The 20504-nt window shown below is 45.3% G+C and overlaps 1 protein-coding gene across 3 annotated transcripts in view; it reads right to left on the bottom strand.

Annotated features, from left to right (window-relative positions):
- The window catches only part of SMPX (small muscle protein X-linked), a 121173-nt gene that overhangs the window by 81887 nt on the left and 18782 nt on the right, over positions 1–20504 (bottom strand). The window contains exon 2 of one of the 3 annotated variants that reach the window (XM_044283961.1): positions 2171–2213. The exons of 1 other annotated variant lie outside the window; for it this stretch is intronic. The gene's annotated coding sequence lies outside the window, so the exon portion shown is untranslated. Of the gene's footprint in view, positions 1–2170; positions 2214–13012; positions 13037–20504 lie in introns of those variants that run through there. One more of the 3 variants, XM_044283962.1, reaches the window with a different exon arrangement.

Below are 20504 nucleotides of genomic sequence, written 5' to 3'. Positions count from 1 at the left end.
GGCCATTTTGCTCCAGAATGGCATCAATGGAAACTACAGATCACCCTGCTAAAAATAAGCCCTCACACAGCTCTCTAGGCATAAATATATAAAAGCTATATGGCAATTAGTGTTTAATGAAGCGAAGCATTAGAAGTGGAATTCGGTCTGAAGTTTAGGAAAACGTTGATTCGCAAGAAAGCTGACTTTCCTTGCGCTTTGTGGTAATGAATAGAGATGTCCCGAACTATTCACCGGCGAATAGTTCCCGGCGAACATAGCTTGTTCGCGTTCGCCGCTGTGGGCGAACATATGCGATGTTCGGTCCGCCTCCTATACGTCATCATTGAGCAAACTTTGACCCTGTACCTCACAGTCAGCAGACACATTCCAGCCAATCAGCATACCCTCCCTCCCAGACCCTCCCACCGCCTATCAAAAAGCAAGGACAGCATCCATCTTAGATTAATTCTGAAGCTGCAGTGTCACAAAGTTGTAATCACAACTTAGAGCTGGGTTCCTAATGGTTATATTGATAGAATATAACGAAGATTGAGAATATAGTGCTATATTCGTTGTCAATTCTAGCAATACAACCATTAGGAACTCAGATCTAAGTTGTAATCGCAATGCGAATAATGCAGGTTATATTAATCGCATTGCGAATTCCTAATGGTTGTATTGCTAGAATTGACTAATATAACGAATATAGCACTATATTCTCAATCTTCGTTATATTCTAGCAATACAACCATTAGGAACCCAGCTCTAAGTTGAATTCGCAATGCGATTAATATAACCTGCATTAATCGCATTGCGATTACAACTTTCTCAAATCCGACAGTACATTCTAGCATGGAGCCGTTCCCATGGTGATGGGGACGCTCCATGAGCACGGAAGTCGGCAGAAGCTCTAAGTTGAAATCGCAATGCGATTAATTCAAGTTCTATAAATCGCATTGCGATTTCAACAGAACTTCTGCTGACTTATGTGCTCATGGAGCAACGCTATCACCATGGGAACGACTCCATGCTAGAATGTACTGTCGGATTTGAGAAAGTTGAAATCGCAATGCGATTAATTCAAGTTCAATAAATCGCATTGCGATTTCAACTTACCACACTCTGCGTCAACTACGTAATTTTCCATGGGTGTTTTGCCATGGATCCCCCTCCGGCATGCCACAGTCCAGGTGTTAGTCCCCTTGAAACAACTTTTCCATCACTATTGTGGCCACAAAGAGTACCTGTGGGTTTTCAAATTCGCCTTCCTATTGATGTCTACTGCGGTTCGCCCGGTCGCAAACATTTGCGGAAATTCGCGTTCGCCGTTCGCGAACGGAAAATTTTATGTTCACGACATCACTAGTAATGAATCAGGTTTTCCTAAAATAGCTGCTGCACCGGTTACAAAGTGAATGTAGGAAGCCTGGGAACACAAGATCACCCATAATGCCATGCAGCTAGCCAATCCACAGGTAGCCATCCCCTGTGATGTCACAGCCCGATAGAAGTCTCATCCCACGTGGTCTTCTCAATTGTCCTGTGAGCTGAGCATAGGGAGAGACATGGCAAGCGCTCATTTGCTAGGGACAGTGTTGCTGCAAAAATCCAGTGGCCATGTTTGATCCATCCACCATGTTCGGCATCTGGTTTTAACCCTAATAATTTTAAAAGCGAAATAGCATTAGGTTCACAGTAGGGAGGTTTGAGGAAGGTTTTCCTGCCTAAATGCTGTGTACCATCTCTGGTACCATCACACAGGAGGACAGGGGCTGCTGCATACATGTTCCGGTTCCCCAGATCCCTGCTAGGGGGAGCCGGAGCACACCCAGATGACCACGGCATCTGAAGGGTTAAAAGTCATTAGTCCGGGGTGTCTGCTCTTTAAAACAGCAGACACCCAGTGGCCAAGGCACCCGCTGCCTTCACACTGAGATTGGACCACCAAGTGAGAAGAATATGATTAGGCTGAGCGGTTTGGGTATTACTTATTTATAGCGATTCGTGACAAATTCATTCAGAACAAATCAAATTTCTTGGTGAACTTCGATGAATCGACAGAATCTAATTTTTCAAAACTTTGCTCATTTATAATGGCGATGCAAAATTTTTTTTTTTTCTCAAAGTCTTAAAGTAGTAATATACAAGAAAAACTATAAAAATGTGCTAGCACTATAATTGAACTGACCTGGAAAATGAAGGTAACAGGTCACTTTTCCTTCAGCTTTCTTCTACATCATATGAAATAGTAAATTGTGCAATTAGAAAGTACAACTTGTCCCGCAAAGAAAACAGCCCATCATACATCTATGTGAACAGAAAAATAAAGTTAAGGGGTCGTGCCAGGGTTTTAATGAACTATCTTCAGGATAGATTGCTGTGGAGAGAAGAAGCCCAGATTCTGCAGGAAAGTATGCTTCATTTGGAAGTCTGCTTAGTTTTTCTGATACAGAATTACAAATCCCATGCACAGACATAGAGCTAGTTGACTAGTAGATAAAATGCTGGATCTTGCCACTTTGGGGTCTGAGGAACTTACGGATTACTGTTTTATTATGGAGTTTAATATATAAGTCAGATACAGTAAACTCATAAGATTCACCCTAGTGGCAGCTACACACAGCCAGAATATTACCACTTGATAGCTATATATATTTAAAGAATTTGACTCAAACTAATGTTCAATCGTAGACATTTACATTGAGTACAAATTTGAGTTACAGTTTGCGTAATATACTTTAGAGGGTTTGTCCCATCTAGGCCTTTCATGGCTAAGATAGGAATAACCATAGTAAACACTGGCCAGGGAAGTAGGGGTCACAGAAATGGCCAAACAAATGATTATTCCCATCTCTGCAATGAAAGGCCGAGATGAGACAACCCCTTTATACTGTATTATACTACTGTATTTTCTTAAAGGGGTATTCCCATCTTAGACGATGGGGGCATATTTCTAGGATATGCCCCCATTGTCTGATAGGTGTGGGTCTTCTCTATCTAGCATGCGCAGCCGCCCTCCATTTATTTCTATGGGGCCGCCGAAAATATCCGAGCACTGGCTCTGCTATTTCCGTCGGCCCCATAGAAATGGGAGCGTAGTCCACGCGAGCACGGTGTGCTCCCATTCATCTATAGGGCCACCAAAAATGCTGAGATGAATGGACGATGCTGAGATAAATGGGAGCACACCGCGCTTGCGCGGCCACCACTCCCATTTCTATGGAGCCAACGGAAATAACAGGCAATGGGGGCATATCCTAGCAATATGCCCCTATTGTCTGAGATGATACAAACCCTTTATGCTATGATAGAATTATATTTGCAGCCCCAACGGACTCCTATTAATTTTCTAGTTCTAGATATGAGCTGGAGATTGAAGAATAGCCCTGGAAGTATTTACCCCTTGATAATATTACTGACTACAAATATGGGTTGTCTTAGATGTAAACACTTCCACAAGAAGAGACAGTTAAAGAAAGTTAAAGAGACAGTTAAAGAAAAGCTAAAATGAAAAAGTATATTTGGTAGAAACTACACAGTGTATTACTAGTGATCAGCGGCAGGGGCAATATTCGAATTTCACAAAAAATTTGGTAAAATATTCATCATATATTCGCTGTCCCTGGTGGTTTTTTTTGGAGAGAAGTGGCTTCTTTGCTGCCCTTCTTGACACCAGGCCATCTTCCAAAAGTCTTCGCCTCACTGTGCATGCAGATGCGCTCACACCTGCCTGCATGCGATTCCTGAGCAAGCTCTGCACTGGTGGCACTCCGATCCCGAGGCTGAATCCTCTTTAGGAGACGATCATGGCGCATGCTGGACTTTCTTGGACGCCCTGAAGCCTTCTTAACAAGAATTGAACCTCTTCCCTTGAAGTTCTTGATGATCCTATAAATTGTTGATTGAGGTGCAATCTTAGTAGCCACAATATCCTTGCCTGTGAAGCAATTTTTATGCAACGCAATGATGGCTGCATGCGTTTCTTTGCAGGTCACCATGGTTAACAATGGAAGAACAATGATTTCAAGCATCACCCTCCTTTTAACAGGTCAAGTCTGCCATTTTAACCCAATCAGCCTGACATAATGATCTCCAGCCTTGTGCTCGTCAACATTCTCACCTGAGTTAACAAAACGATTACTGAAATGATCTCAGCAGGTTCTTTAATGACAGCAATGAAATGCAGTGGAAAGGTTTTTTTGGGATTAAGTTAATTTTCATGGCAAAGAAGGACTATGCAATTCATCTGATCACTCTTCATAACATTCTGTAGTATATGCAAATTGCTATTATAAAAACTTAAGCAGCAACTTTTCTAATTTCCAATATTTATTTAATTCTCAAAACTTTTGGCCACGACTGTAGTAAGAGGTAGGCAACTTTCCTATTGGTTGCTGGGGATGTTGCTAAGCTCAGACAAAGACATTGCAGCCTTCTCGTTAGCCCAAAAGCAAGAAGGGAGGTTACTGATGAAAAAAAAAATGTAAATTTTTGCGAATTCACAAAGTGACAATATTTGCGATTAATATTCGCTATTTGAATATTCGCACTCAGCACTATGTATTACTGGCCCTATACTAATGTTACTGATTATATATGACATTTGAAAGTCAAACTCTTGCCCTATACATTCACATAGTGCCCTTCAGCAACACAGGTCTCCATAACTGTCAATCAATATTTATTAGGTTGCTAAAATGCCCCCAAACTGGCCCAGGCTATATAGGGTTCTGTGGCAAACTAGCTTCCATGTAATAGAATCATATGGGTTCCATGTGTTGTAGGCTTAAGAGCTCATGCACCCAAACGTATTTTCCTTTCGTGTCTGTTCCGTTTTTTTTGCGGACCGTATGCGGAATCATTAATTTCAATGGGTACGTAAAAAAACGGAAGTAACTCCATGTGCATTCTGTTTCCGTATGTTCATTCCACAAAAAAAAGTACATGTCCTAATATTGTCCGCATTACGGACAAGGATAGGACTGTTCTATTTGGGCGTATTTTTTGCGGATCCGTTTTTGCGGACCTCATAATACATATGGTCGTGCACATGAGCCCTAATACAGATCCTAACATTCAGCTGTTATGGTTGTCTCAATGGGACCTTAAAGTGAATGTCCAATACCTTTTTTTCTTAATTGGTTCAAAATTCCGTGCTCATTTATTTCTGGAGAAAGACATTAGAAAAATGGGCCACAATAAACTACTCTCACCCTCATCGATCCCCAGCTGCTGCCATTCATTTCTTGGCTTCTCTTCATTTCCTGGTCCTGGCGCAGCACAATCACTGGCTAAGGCAGGTCACCACTACCGTTGGCTGAGTGGGTCTTTTCCTGGCATTTCTGAAATGTCAAGCCAGGGCCAAGAAGTGAAGAGCAAGAGGGGCTAAAAAATTTAAAGAGGTATACAAGTTATATTTATTTGTTACTGCGCTTCACTTTCCCACACTTCGTTCAGCGTTGCAATGTCCCAACTCCGCAATACCAAACAGTATTCTAATAGTTTTTACCTAGCTCCACAGGGCTGTTTTCTTGCACGTGTATCCGGATGAGTGTGCCTATCTGCTATTTCCCTCCAAGGGGTTCTTATAACTGGCTTCAGAGATCTCGGTATGGTGTCAGAGATCCCTGATGAAGAAAAGCGCTTCTTTCCGAAACGAGTCAGGTTGCAATTTTGGCCTCAGTTGGTACCCGTTACCTGTTACAAGTAAAATTACTGTGCACTTGAGAAGAGTGAATAACAATTCACGAGGAGAAATGCCACAGGCCGGGGCATGACTCCGTCATCATACCGAGATATGGAAGAAAACGGCCCAGTGGAGATAGGTAAGAACTATTAGAATAGTGTTAGGTATTACGGAGTTGGGACATTGCAACGCTGATCAGATGAAACAGCATAAGTGTGGGAAATAAGTGAAGCACAGTAACAAATAAATACAGTATAACTTGTATACCACTTTGTGAGCAGCTGCGCGATACCGCTGCATTACTACCGCACCACTAAGAGCGCGGGAGCTTAATTACACTGTAGAACATTTAAAGAGGACCTGTCACCAAAAAATGCAGTGCAGTCTAAGAGCACCATGTTACAGAGCAGGAGAAGCTGAGCCAATAGCTCCTGTACCAATAGCTCTTCACAGGAGGTAGAAAAAGCAGAGCTATAAATGGATAAATTACAGGTTTTACTGAATCTTTTCCCCAAAAACTATATATTAATCTGCTCAGCTCATCCTGTTCTATAATATACTGCCTGCAGATTGCACCCCATTATGTGGTGACAGATCCTCTTTAAACGGCAGCAGCAAATTAGTGAGGGTGATTATGGTTTATTTTTTTTATTTTTACTGTAAATGTGTGCCCCCATTTAATTCATCTGTATAGCAATCCATCTTCATAGCATTTATACAGAGTTCCAAATCTTTTACATGAGTATCAATCTAGAACACAACATGCTAGCTAACAGCAGCCACCACTAGAGGGAGCTTTGGAGCTTACGGCTTGTACATTGAACTCAATAGTATGCAGTGAGCAGTAAGCGTCCATGCTCCATCTACGGGCTGCTGAATGTTATCTTCAAATTCTATGTCTGTGCCAGGACTTTGAAGCTCTGTGTCAGAAAAAAAAAAGCTCAGATTGCTATAAAGACAACCAATAATCAGGGGGCTGGGCAAAAAAAAAACAAAAAAAAAAAAAAAAAAAACATTGTTCACACTTCCAGTCCAGCGGAGACCAGAGGAGGAAGTTCAATGTTGTAGCTGGAACACTTTTTTTGCACCATATCTGGCCCCCCGACCATTGGTCTTTGAGAACCCCTTTAATCAGCACAGAGTTTTTGAATAAAAAAAAACAACATGTTGATAAAAAGTGGACATTAACTTTACCACATGTTCCCAATTTTCATTTATTTTAATGCCTTTTCTTCATGTTGTTGATTCATGTGATACCCACTAATATTGTTCTAGGCATCATATGGCACAAATTGAATTTTAGCTCTAAACGTTCCTATCCAAAAGTACTCAGCCTAAAGGGTACATTGCCACCCACATCATGTTGCAATGAAGTGAAATATGAGCAAGTCCCAGATTCATGGAGAACCTGTAGAGCTATCCAGACTTGTTTCACTATTGAAGAAACGCTTAATCCTCAGGCTTTTTATAGCCGTGACTTAGCAAAATGCCCCTTCACAGCTGTGTGGGAAATATGATCCAGAAAATAATGTTTAATGTATTCCTCACTTGGTTCAGTTTGACCTTTGCTGGCAACACAATATTCTAGGCATACAAGCATACTTCTGCTATAAGGGACTTTCCATCTTTGCCGTTGCAGATTGCTATATTTGCTTCAGTGTATGGCACCATCATGGAAAAAGTCTTGCATTTTGTTCAGCAGATTAGCATATCAGGGAGAAAGATGTTTGCCATTGTAGTATGAAAGATATACAAGCCCATTAGTTTGCTGTGTATTTTTTCCTCTTTGTGAGGTTTGATAAATAGAACCATTTTCATATACCTCATGGTGCTTCAGCTGTGAGGCCTTACATGATCAAACTCTATGGAAAACATCCATGCCTATATGTACATATGTCAAATAAACAATGAACTGCAATATCCACAGCAGTCACTTCTGGCCTATTGTAGACCTGCCACCTGCTCTTACAGTCCACGTGAATTCATAGCTATAGGATTTGCTCCTAGAAATCCAAAGCACCCAAAGTGTGTCCCCTGAAAGTGAATACCTTGAATAAATTCTCTGTTAATTCATTGAAAAATATATAGCATATAATAACTTTGCAAAGGTCAGAAATATGACTTTATTATACCGAGTTACAAAGTTACAAACAAAAAAAGATAAAAAATAGTGAATGACAGGAGACTCCCCTCCCCATTGCTTCAGGTCGGATTGCGTGGATCGATCCAACCATTCACTGGCCTCAGTGGTGACATCTCTCCGAGCGGCACATGACCACTGAGGCTCAGCAATCACATGCCGCCTGGAGACACAATCTATGCTGAAGCAAGGGAATACAGATCAGCAAATACATTCTAAACAATTTGGATTTGTTACGAATTTCAGAAAAATTAATCCACCAAATAAGATTTAGATTCGCTTTGGACAAATGATGTAAAAATGGTGCCCAGAGTCATTTTGCTGTGAAAATTGGTGGAAAAACCAGGAGGGAGGAAGAAGATGGAGGAACACTTGACAATGGGAGGAAGTGGAGGGAGGGCTTTCCCTAATTGGTGTAGCTTGCGACCTAGAAGGATTTCTTGTGTCAGTGTCTAACAAAAAGCTACTACTGAAATAAGCCAGTAATGTAGTGTGATAGGGACACTATAGGGGAGAATAGGGAGATATAATTGGGTATATTTTAGGGACTTTGATCAGGGAAAGCATATAGAGATAGTGTGTGTTTAATACAGCTGCTGGCGGCTAGTATTGCATTACAAAATCCTGTAAGACAAAAAAAAAACTGCAGAAAACTTTTTTCTGCTTAACACATCCAGTTTCTATAGTTCATAGGTATATTACAACACCCCAAAAGCATACATTCTGCTCCAAACGTTGAGTAGCTGCGCATTTTCTTGTAAAAATCAGTGTAATTGGGCATATCAGTGCATTATACTCATGCTACCGAATGTGTTGCATATGACTGCAAGGCGCCGGTAGTTCCAACAAAACCAATATTTCAATAACAACATTTTCATACCTGTTATCAAACGTGTTACTGCGAGAGAATGAGTACCGTATTTTTCTCCCCATAAGACGCACTTCCCCCCCCCCCAAAAATGGGGGAAAATGCCCCTGCGTCTTATGGGGCGAATGCTGACATTTTTACATCGCTGGCTGCGATGTATGCGAGAGCGGGGAGGGACTGGGAGGAGGAGCTGGGGGCTGGCAATTGCAGCGGGGCGGTGCAGTCATTGTAGTCCGGCCCCGCCACTCCAGTGCTGCACTATACAAATATAAAATGTCTCATTCAATTAAAAGTGATTACACATGCCCCCCTACTCCTAATATTACCGTACATCCTAACAGCTTCTGTACAACCCAGGCAGGCAGGCCAGGCGGGCAGCAGCGTAACTCCCTGAGGTCACGTGCCTGCGCCGCCTACTTTATGAATGAAGCAGGCGGCGCAGGCAAGTGACGTCAGTGAGTGACGCACCGGCCGCCCGGCCTGCCTGCCTGGGTTGTACAGAAGCTGTTAGGATGTACGGTAATATTAGGAGTGAGGGGGCATGTGTAATCACTTTTAATTGAATGAGATATTTTATATTTCAATACTGCAGCACTGGAGCGGCGGTGGGGGGGGGGGGGGTCTGTGGATGACAGTTTTATGGGGAACATCTGTAGATGGCACTGTTAAGGGGTGGGGGGTCTGTGGAAGGCACTGTTATGGGCTGGGGGCGGCACATATATAACAGTGCCACCCACAGATCCCCCATAACAGTGCCAGCCACAGATCCCCCCTGTAACAGTGCCAGCCACAGATCCCCCCTGTAACAGTGCCAGCCACAGATCCCCCCTGTAACAGTGCCAGCCACAGATCCCCCCTGTAACAGTGTCAGCCACAGATCCCCCCCATAACAGTGTCCATCACAGATCCCCCCCATAACAGTGCATCATCCACAGATCCCCCATAACAGTGCATCATCCACAGATCCCCCCATAACAGTGCGTCATCCACAGATCCCCCCATAACAGTGTGTCATCCACAGATCCCCCATAACAGTGCCATCCCCAGATCCCCAGTAATAGTGCCATCTACAGACCACCATTAGTTCCAAACCCACCAAAAGCACACCTTTTGGTTAAATATATATTTTTTCTTATTTTCCTCCCAAAAAACCTAGGTGCGTCTTATGGGCCGGTGCGTCTTATAGGGCGAAAAATACAGTAGTTACAGGAAAAAGCAATACTGCAATAATAAATTGTCAATACCAGCATGCAATGTGTTTTTAGAATGGGAGGCACATTAAATTGTGTTTGTGTCTTTAAATTACAGAAAAACACTTGCACTTTTGCTAGTACCAATTAATAATCTGTGTACACATATGCAAAGAGGTATCTCTCAAGTAAGAGAACCATTTCACCAGCACCACCTATTGGAAATGGCTCCTTAGGAGTTAAAATCCAACTTTCCAACAAGCCTTAGGATTTGACAAGGTAGGATAACCAGACCAGATAGCCATCCATAGACAGCGGCTTTCGGTGCTTTCCCCTCTCCAGTACAGAGTAGAATTCTCACTTGCTCAGTGTGATGCCTTGAAATTGGCTTAGGTAGGGTGCTGAATCACCTTAAAGAGATTAGTCCTATATGAAGACTTACTGGACTTATTGCCAATGCTCCATGGGAAATAAATATGCAAAGAGGTACAGTGGATATAAAAAAAAGTCTACACACCCCTGTTAAAATGTCAGGTTTCTTTGATGTAAAAAAAATGAGACAAAGATAAATCATTTCAGAACACCTTTAGGCCTCATGCACACGACCATTGTGTACACCCGTGGCCGTTGTTCCGTTTTCCGTGATTTTCTGCGGATCCATTGACTTTCAATGGGTCCGTTGAAAACTCGGAAAATGCACCGTTTGTTATCCGCCTCCGTGATCCGTGTATCCTGTCTGTCAAAAAAATAGGACCTGTCCTATTTTTTTTACGGACAACGGTTCACGGACCCATTCAAGTCAATGGGTCCGTGAAAAAACACAGATGCACACAAGATTGGTATCCGTGTCCGTGATCCATGGCCGTAGGTTACTTTCATACAGACAGATCCGAAGATCCGTCTGCATAAAAGCTTTTTCTGAGCTGAGTTTTCATTTCTTGAAAACTCAGATCCGACAGTGTATTCTAACACAGAGGCGTTCCCATAGTGATGGGGACGCTTCTAGTTAGAATATACTACGAACTGTGTACATGACTGCCCCCTGCTGCCTGGCAGCACCCGATCTCTTACAGGGGGCTGTGATCCGTACAATTAACCCCTCAGGTGCCGCACCTAAAGGGGTTAATTGTGCGTATCATAGCCCCCTGTAAGAGATCCGGGGCTGCCAGGCAGCAGGGGGCAGACCCCCCTCCCTCAGGGGGCAGACCCCCTCCCTTCCCAGTTTCAATTTCATTGGTGGCCAGTGCAGCCCCCCCAGCCCCCCCCTCCCTCTATTGTATTTATATAATTGGTGGCACAGTGTGCGCTCCCCCCCCGGCCCCCCTCCCTCCCTCTATTGTATTTATATCATTGGTGGCACAGTGTGCGCCCCCCCCCCCCCGGTCCCCCCTCCCTCCCTCTATTGTATTTATATCATTGGTGGCAGCGGAGAGTTCCGATCGGAGTCCCAGTTTAATCACTGGGGCTCCGATCGGTAACCATGGCAACCAGGGCGCTACTGCAGTCCTGGTTGCCATGGTTACTTAGCAATATTAGAAGCATCATACTTGCCTGCTGGATGCTGCGCTGTCTGTGATCGGTCGGGAGCTCCTCCTACTGGTAAGTGACAGATTATTAAGCAATGCGCCGCACAGACCTGTCACTTACCAGTAGGAGGAGCTCCCGGCCGGTCACAGACAGCGCAGCAGCCAGCAGGTAAGTATGATGCTTCTAATATTGCTAAGTAACCATGGCAACCAGGACTGCAGTAGCGTCCTGGTTGCCATGGTTACCGATCGGAGCCCCAGCAATTTAACTGGGACTCCGATCGGAACTCTCCGTTGCCACCAATGATCGGGAGGGGGGGAGGAGAGGGGAGGCCGCACACTGTGCCACCAATGATATAAATACAATAGAGGGAGGGGGTACCGGGGGGGGCCGCACACTGTGCCACCATCGATATAAATACACTGGCCACCAATGATATAAATACAATAGAGGGAGGGGGGGCCGGGGGGGCCGCACACTGTGCCACCAATGATATAAATACAATAGAGGGAGGGAGGGGGGCGAGGGGGGCCGCACACTGTGCCACCAATGATATAAATACAATAGAGGGAGGGGGGGGGCCGCACACTGGCCACCAATGATAATACAATAGAGGAAGGGAGGGGGGGCCGAACTGGCCACCAATGATATTCAAACTGGGGAGGGAGGAGGGTCTGCCCCCTGCTGCCTGGCAGCCCCTGATCTCTTACAGGAGGATATGATACACACAATTACACCTGAGGGGTTAATTGTGCGTATCATAGCCCCCTGTAAGAGATCGGGTGCTGCCAGGCAGCAGGGGGCAGTCATGTACACAGTTTGTAGTATATTATAACTAGAAGCGTCCCCATCACCATGGGAACGCCTCTGTGTTAGAATATACTGTCGGATATGAGTTTTCACGATGTAACTCAAATCCGATGGTATATTCTAACATTTAGTCCAGCAAGAGTACCCTGTTTATCCATTAAGTAACTAAATTTAATAGGTAAGTTCAGAATTTACATATATACAGACAAAACAGTTCTATGCAAATGATCCATGTAGAGGCCAGAATATGGATACCTAAGATACAGGTATACACAGGCGGGAGGCCGGGGAAAGTTATCCCTAGCACTGATTCCCTGATCTGGTCCTCTGCCCAGGGACGTCTCCTGATGGTGGGGGCGCCCTGTCCCCGTACCTGAACTCCAACTCCTAATTATCCCTGGTGAGGTGAGTGATGGAGTGGGACGATATACGTGGTGTCTAACATGGAAAACAAGCACAGATAGGAAAGGATAGGTTACAAAGGTGTCCACTGTATACTGCCCTCATGGCGTAACCAGGAGGTACAGGGCCCACCTAGAAGATAAAATATACTAACAAAACGCACAATTGGGTATAGATATATTAAGATAATTATAGATGACCTACAAACCCCGACGCGTTTCACCCAAACGGAGGGTTCATCAGGGGGTTACGTGTAGTAGGTATGCAAAGATAATGGGACCATTGCCAATGGTTATGGCCGCCCCAGTTCAGTGATGCGTGCGTGCATATATAACAGGAATAGACAATCCTTTATGACACTGCAGACCCACAGTAATGAAACGATTGCCAAATGGCAGTTTACATACGTTTTTGGCAGCGTGGTGAGTGAACTCGACTACCAACATACACACTGAAAAAATAATAGTAGACAAATTGGACCCAGGTTAGTTCAGGTAGGATAACAAGCGATAAATGCCCATAACACTGAGTATTGAATGTGAATAGATACCTGAGGTTGGCAATAATATATTGCAAACAAGGTCGTTCCTGAGGAGGCTCATAGATAGGAGCATATGCACCTGACTGAAGTGCAGCACGAAAGATATGCGTGCCCCAGTTTAGTCACCCAGGATGCCGGGTTACCCACCCAGAGGATACCTAAAAAATTTTTTTTATATTGTATGTACCTCAACATACACTCAGGGCTAGACATACATTACAGATAGTAAAGAGACATTGTCTGCTACTTACAAGGTGTGGTCAGTGGTGTGGAATAATGGGTCTGAGGTGGTGATCCTCAGTTTAGCCCTCCCTTTTAACCCCCCAAAGCCCATACACAGGTGGATATCTAATTAATTAAGGTGTGGCCGAAAGAGTAGGGCGTGCCAGGGGGAGGCATGCTCATTGATGAGGTTGTGTAGATGTCATGACCTGGTGGATACAAGATGGAGGTGCCCCATGCTGTCCTATGTAGTTTGTAATCGGCCAGCATGTGTGCTTGGCCCGCACGCCGGTATGCGTGTCAACGTGGACCGCACACCGGAAGTGACGTACATGTATTCACCATCAAACCGGAAGTGCGGTGTATGCGTGTCAGCTTGACACGCATACTACCGCTGATGTCGACCAGTTGATGATGCGCCGAAAACGAGGCTGTCCTGGTATATGGAGACAGTAGGCAAAACATGTATAGATGAAGGTGCCCCATGCTAACCTACGTAGTTTGTTATCAGCCAGCATGTGTGCATAGCCCGCACGCCGGTATGCGTGTCAGCGTGGACCGCATACCGGAAATGACGTAAATATAGTCACCATCATACCGGAAGTGCGGTGTGTGCGTGTCAGCTTGACACGCATATTACCGCTGATGACTACCAGATGATGATGCGCCAGAGTTATATGATGACAGTGGGCTGAACATGTATGAATGGTCAAACAGTACACATACATGATGGGGGATAGTCTGTGGTCCGGTTGGGCCAGGTCGCAAGGGTTGCAAGTAATGGGCAAAAGTAGGGGACATGTATAGGGTGGGGCATGAGGAGTTTCTGTGCCAGAAAAGATGCACACAGAGCTGTTACTGTACATGTATATAACTACTGACGTACAAAGAAGATATATACAGAGAGCTCCCTTCAGGATAACAAGGAAGCCCCATACAGGGTATGTCACTGTGAATAGACATCCCATTAAATGTAACGTTCGGGTACTTTACGTACCCAGGCTATACGCCAGGGAATTAAAGATATTACTGAGGTCAGAATTGCAGGGGGGATGGCCACCTGATAGGGGATACCCCACTAACAAGGCCAGATCAGTGAAGCAAGGGGAAGTTAATGACAGAATGGAGGTCACCATTCATGTCATAAGGCAATGAGAGAGAATGAGCAGTTATAGAAAGCAAGAGAAAGTCAAGCGCTCGTTAAGTCCTCGGGGTGATTGGGAGCCCTGTACCTCCTGGTTACGCCATGAGGGCAGTATACAGTGGACACCTTTGTAACCTATCCTTTCCTATCTGTGCTTGTTTTCCATGTTAGACACCACGTATATCGTCCCACTCCATCACTCACCTCACCAGGGATAATTAGGAGTTGGAGTTCAGGTACGGGGACAGGGCGCCCCCACCATCAGGAGACGTCCCTGGGCAGAGGACCAGATCAGGGAATCAGTGCTAGGGATAACTTTCCCTGGCCTCCCGCCTGTGTATACCTGTATCTTAGGTATCCATATTCTGGCCTCTACATGGATCATTTGCATAGAACTGTTTTGTCTGTATATATGTAAATTCTGAACTTACCTATTAAATTTAGTTACTTAATGGATAAACAGGGTACTCTTGCTGGACTAACTGTTGATACATATTGATACCCCGTTTTAGTATAAGCTCGCTATCTGTATTGCTGGACTTTTACATTTTTGTTTTTGCTATGGCTACATTCCTAACGGGAACTATCTTTACTGATGATCTGCTGAATGAAGCAAGGGATGTCTTTTCGGATAGGGGCGTCCCCACACTTGACCAGTCAGCATCAAGCAAGCAGGTGTTTAGTGATCTATACACCTATTATAAAGACAATATCAAATCCTGGTGGGAGATAAAGTCACTTGAGAGCTATCTTGAGCAAAAAATTGTCCCACGGGGACTCCGTATCCGTATACGGCCTGCTGACAGAATCTCCTCACCAGGATTCTTGACTAAATGGGAAGAGACCCTGACTCATAATTCTTTGTCCCTCATGAAGTTACTATTGGACGAAGAGAGAGTATTATTTGAAAACACCTCCAAGAAATTGAAGGAACAAATAGATACGGCTCTTAAACTGAAGGAAGACCCAGACTTTTCCAGAAGGGAGGCATCCCTACAATCAGCTGTTGTGAGGTTCCAATCACTCATAAAGGAACGCAAGCACAAACAATTTGTGCGAGATTTAGGCGACTTTAGAGAAAATCGGGCATATACTGCTACACAGAATCAGCCGTCTGAATCTGAATTCTCATCTTCGGACGTGGATACTTCCGATACTGATTCTCGACCTAAACCACGATACGCACCCTCGAATCGCGGTCGCTCTGACCCCAGACGACAAGGTGGTCGGCGATGGTCAGGACAAGGCAGATATCGAGGCAGGGGCGGAAGCTATCGGGGTCATGGGCATCAACACCCTCCCCCCGAATACCAGCCGTCCCCTCCCTCTGGCCTCTCTCAAAACATCCCATCCCAGCAGCCGCAAGCTCTCGCTGCCTGTGCCTCTTCCTCATCCTCTTCCTCTTTTTTAGAGAAAGGAGGGATGCCTTATTCACTTCGAAAAAATCGCTGAGTAAAGAGCCTGCAGATGACCTCCAAGTCATTAATCTCTCTGCCCGTACACTCTGTGCTGAGGAGATGGGGGTCCTCGGGCGGGGACTGTCGTTCGTACCCACCACGGACTTCAGTACCTTTGCCTGGACCAAGGACCTCCATCTCTTCTGCAGAAGGCTAAAATGGCACAAGTTCTTTAAGAACTCCAACAGGGACACGTGCCTAAGATTGGGCCTGGAAGAGACTGACTATGAGGGTCTGCAGGACCTTGTGGATCTCAACAGTGAGCACAATAGCATCCCGGGCACAGGCCCGTTCACCAAGCTACGGCCCAAAAGCAGTAGAATGCCGCCTCCACTGAGTTCAGAACATATTGACATCTTCCTCCAGCTGGTCACACGAGATCTTGACCAGCTGGGGCATGTGAGACCCAGGTCCTTCAATCTCTCAGTGTCAGAGATGGAGGCACTTAGGTCACTGGAAAGGGATAGCACGATCGTGATCAAGCCATCAGACAAGGGTGGCAACCTTGTCATCCTTGACTCCCCATTATATAAAAATATGTGCCTGGACCTCCTTAAAGACAGGGAGGGGTATGAGGTACTGCAGAACAATCCTACTGCTCTTTACTTGGGTAAACTCAAAAACATCTTGAACACGGGTCTACAGAATAAGGTCATTAGCACCACTGAATACACATTTCTATTACCAGTGAAACCCTTGGTCGCTACTTTCTATGGCCTACCCAAAGTACACAAGGGTACCTCCCCTTTAAAAGGCCGTCCTATTGTGTCAGGCGTCAACTGCCTGACACAAAATAGTGGCATTTATCTGGACCAGATTCTGAGGGAGTTCGTCGTGTCCCTCCCCGCATACACGAGGGACACGATGGACTTCCTCAATAAAATTAATACCTTGAATCTGGATCCGGCATGCATCCTCGGCAGCATAGACGTCGAGGCTCTGTATAGCTCTATACCACATGAGCATGGGTTAAGGGCTGTGGATCACTATCTCAAAACCAGAGGGACTCACTGTTCTTTGCATAATGTTTTCATCCGTGAACTCTTGACGTTCACTCTTAACCACAACTACTTTCTGTTCAATGCACGGTTTTACCACCAGCTCAGGGGGACGGCGATGGGCAGTCCCTGTGCTCCGTCATACGCCAACCTCTTCCTGGGCTGGTGGGAGGACACGCAGGTTTTTCCGGACCACATCGTCTGGTGGGCTGACTACATCCAATTTTGGACCAGATTTATAGACGATGTGTTTATAGTCTGGAAGGGTGATCCCCTCAGCTTTAAACGGTTTGTCACAGACCTTAACGCTAATAGTATTGGTCTTAAATTCACCTGTGAATGGGATTATGAATCCATTACCTTCCTAGATGTAAGGGTCACTAAGGTGGGTGACAGTCTTCTAACAAATATCTATCGTAAGAGTACGGCCACCAACTCTCTTCTCCATTGGAGCAGCTATCACCCCGCCCCTCTCAGACGAGGTATACCCAAGGGGCAATACTTAAGAGTGAGGAGAAACTGCTCTAATGACTCCTCCTTTTTTCAGGAGGCCGGGAAGCTTCAAGATAGATTTTTGGCAAGGGGGTATCCGAGGGATATTCTGCGGGAGGCTTTTCAGAAAGCATCCACTAGACCACGGACTGAACTCCTGGTACCTAGAAGACGTACCTCTGATGATCCTCAACCGGCACGTATCATCGCCAATTTCGATGCCGCCAACCGTGAAACCAGAGAAATCCTACAGAAATACTGGCCGATCCTACAAATGGATGCTGATATTTCAGATATCATAAGCAAATATCCGTCGGTCTCTTATAGGCGAGGTAGGAGCCTTAGGGACCATCTGGTTCACAGCCATTTTTCACCACCTCAGAAGGCTGGCTCTTGGCTCAACCGGAAACCCATCGGTATATTCAAATGCGGTCGGTGCAAGGCCTGCCAATATGTTCGAACCACCAAGTCTGTCACCTGTTCGGTCACTGGTCAAACGTTCCAGGTCCGGGACTTTGTTAATTGTCTATCCAGTGGGCTGGTTTACCTCTGCCAGTGCCCATGCCCTATGGATTATGTTGGCAAGACGATACGTGAGTTCAGGAGAAGAATCCTGGAACACGTTAATGACGTCATCAAAAAAGAGCCCACACCCGTGGCTACTCATGTAAATGACTGTCATGGTGGTGATCCCTCTTGCCTTCGCTTCACTGTCCTTGAACTGATATCCCCCTCTCCAAGAGGCGGTGATTTGGACAGACGTATCCTACAGAAGGAGAGCGAGTGGATTTATAGATTTCGCTCCCAATCACCCCGAGGACTTAACGAGCGCTTGACTTTCTCTTGCTTTCTATAACTGCTCATTCTCTCTCATTGCCTTATGACATGAATGGTGACCTCCATTCTGTCATTAACTTCCCCTTGCTTCACTGATCTGGCCTTGTTAGTGGGGTATCCCCTATCAGGTGGCCATCCCCCCTGCAATTCTGACCTCAGTAATATCTTTAATTCCCTGGCGTATAGCCTGGGTACGTAAAGTACCCGAACGTTACATTTAATGGGATGTCTATTCACAGTGACATACCCTGTATGGGGCTTCCTTGTTATCCTGAAGGGAGCTCTCTGTATATATCTTCTTTGTACGTCAGTAGTTATATACATGTACAGTAACAGCTCTGTGTGCATCTTTTCTGGCACAGAAACTCCTCATGCCCCACCCTATACATGTCCCCTACTTTTGCCCATTACTTGCAACCCTTGCGACCTGGCCCAACCGGACCACAGACTATCCCCCATCATGTATGTGTACTGTTTGACCATTCATACATGTTCAGCCCACTGTCATCATATAACTCTGGCGCATCATCATCTGGTAGTCATCAGCGGTAATATGCGTGTCAAGCTGACACGCACACACCGCACTTCCGGTATGATGGTGACTATATTTACGTCATTTCCGGTATGCGGTCCACGCTGACACGCATACCGGCGTGCGGGCTAAGCACACATGCTGGCTGATAACAAACTACGTAGGTTAGCATGGGGCACCTTCATCTATACATGTTTTGCCTACTGTCTCCATATACCAGGACAGCCTCGTTTTCGGCGCATCATCAACTGGTCGACATCAGCGGTAGTATGCGTGTCAAGCTGACACGCATACACCGCACTTCCGGTTTGATGGTGAATACATGTACGTCACTTCCGGTGTGCGGTCCACGTTGACACGCATACCGGCGTGCGGGCCAAGCACACATGCTGGCCGATTACAAACTACATAGGACAGCATGGGGCACCTCCATCTTGTATCCACCAGGTCATGACATCTACACAACCTCATTAATGAGCATGCCTCCCCCTGGCACGCCCTACTCTTTCGGCCACACCTTAATTAATTAGATATCCACCTGTGTATGGGCTTTGGGGGGTTAAAAGGGAGGGCTAAACTGAGGATCACCACCTCAGACCCATTATTCCACACCACTGACCACACCATGTAAGTAGCAGACAATGTCTCTTTACTATCTGTAATGTATGTCTAGCCCTGAGTGTATGTTGAGGTACATACAATATAAAAAAAATTTTTTTAGGTATCCTCTGGGTGGGTAACCCGGCATCCTGGGTGACTAAACTGGGGCACGCATATCTTTCGTGCTGCACTTCAGTCAGGTGCATATGCTCCTATCTATGAGCCTCCTCAGGAACGACCTTGTTTGCAATATATTATTGCCAACCTCAGGTATCTATTCACATTCAATACTCAGTGTTATGGGCATTTATCGCTTGTTATCCTACCTGAACTAACCTGGGTCCAATTTGTCTACTATTATTTTTTCAGTGTGTATGTTGGTAGTCGAGTTCACTCACCACGCTGCCAAAAACGTATGTAAACTGCCATTTGGCAATCGTTTCATTACTGTGGGTCTGCAGTGTCATAAAGGATTGTCTATTCCTGTTATATATGCACGCACGCATCACTGAACTGGGGCGGCCATAACCATTGGCAATGGTCCCATTATCTTTGCATACCTACTACACGTAACCCCCTGATGAACCCTCCGTTTGGGTGAAACGCGTCGGGGTTTGTAGGTCATCTATAATTATCTTAATATATCTATACCCAATTGTGCGTTTTGTTAGTATATTTTATCTTCTAGGTGGGCCCTGTACCTCCTGGTTACGCCATGAGGGCAGTATACAGTGGACACCTTTGTAACCTATCCTTTCCTATCTGTGCTTGTTTTCCATGTTAGACACCACGTATATCGTCCCACTCCATCACTCACCTCACCAGGGATAATTAGGAGTTGGAGTTCAGGTACGGGGACAGGGCGCCCCCACCATCAGGAGACGTCCCTGGGCAGAGGACCAGATCAGGGAATCAGTGCTAGGGATAACTTTCCCCGGCCTCCCGCCTGTGTATACCTGTATCTTAGGTATCCATATTCTGGCCTCTACATGGATCATTTGCATAGAACTGTTTTGTCTGTATATATGTAAATTCTGAACTTACCTATTAAATTTAGTTACTTAATGGATAAACAG

The sequence above is a fragment of the Bufo gargarizans genome, chromosome 3 (assembly GCF_014858855.1).
Source record: "Bufo gargarizans isolate SCDJY-AF-19 chromosome 3, ASM1485885v1, whole genome shotgun sequence".
Taxonomy (NCBI): Eukaryota; Metazoa; Chordata; class Amphibia; order Anura; family Bufonidae; genus Bufo; species Bufo gargarizans.
The sequence above is the reverse complement of the archived record's forward strand: the minus strand, read 5'-3'. Positions and strand labels throughout refer to the sequence as shown.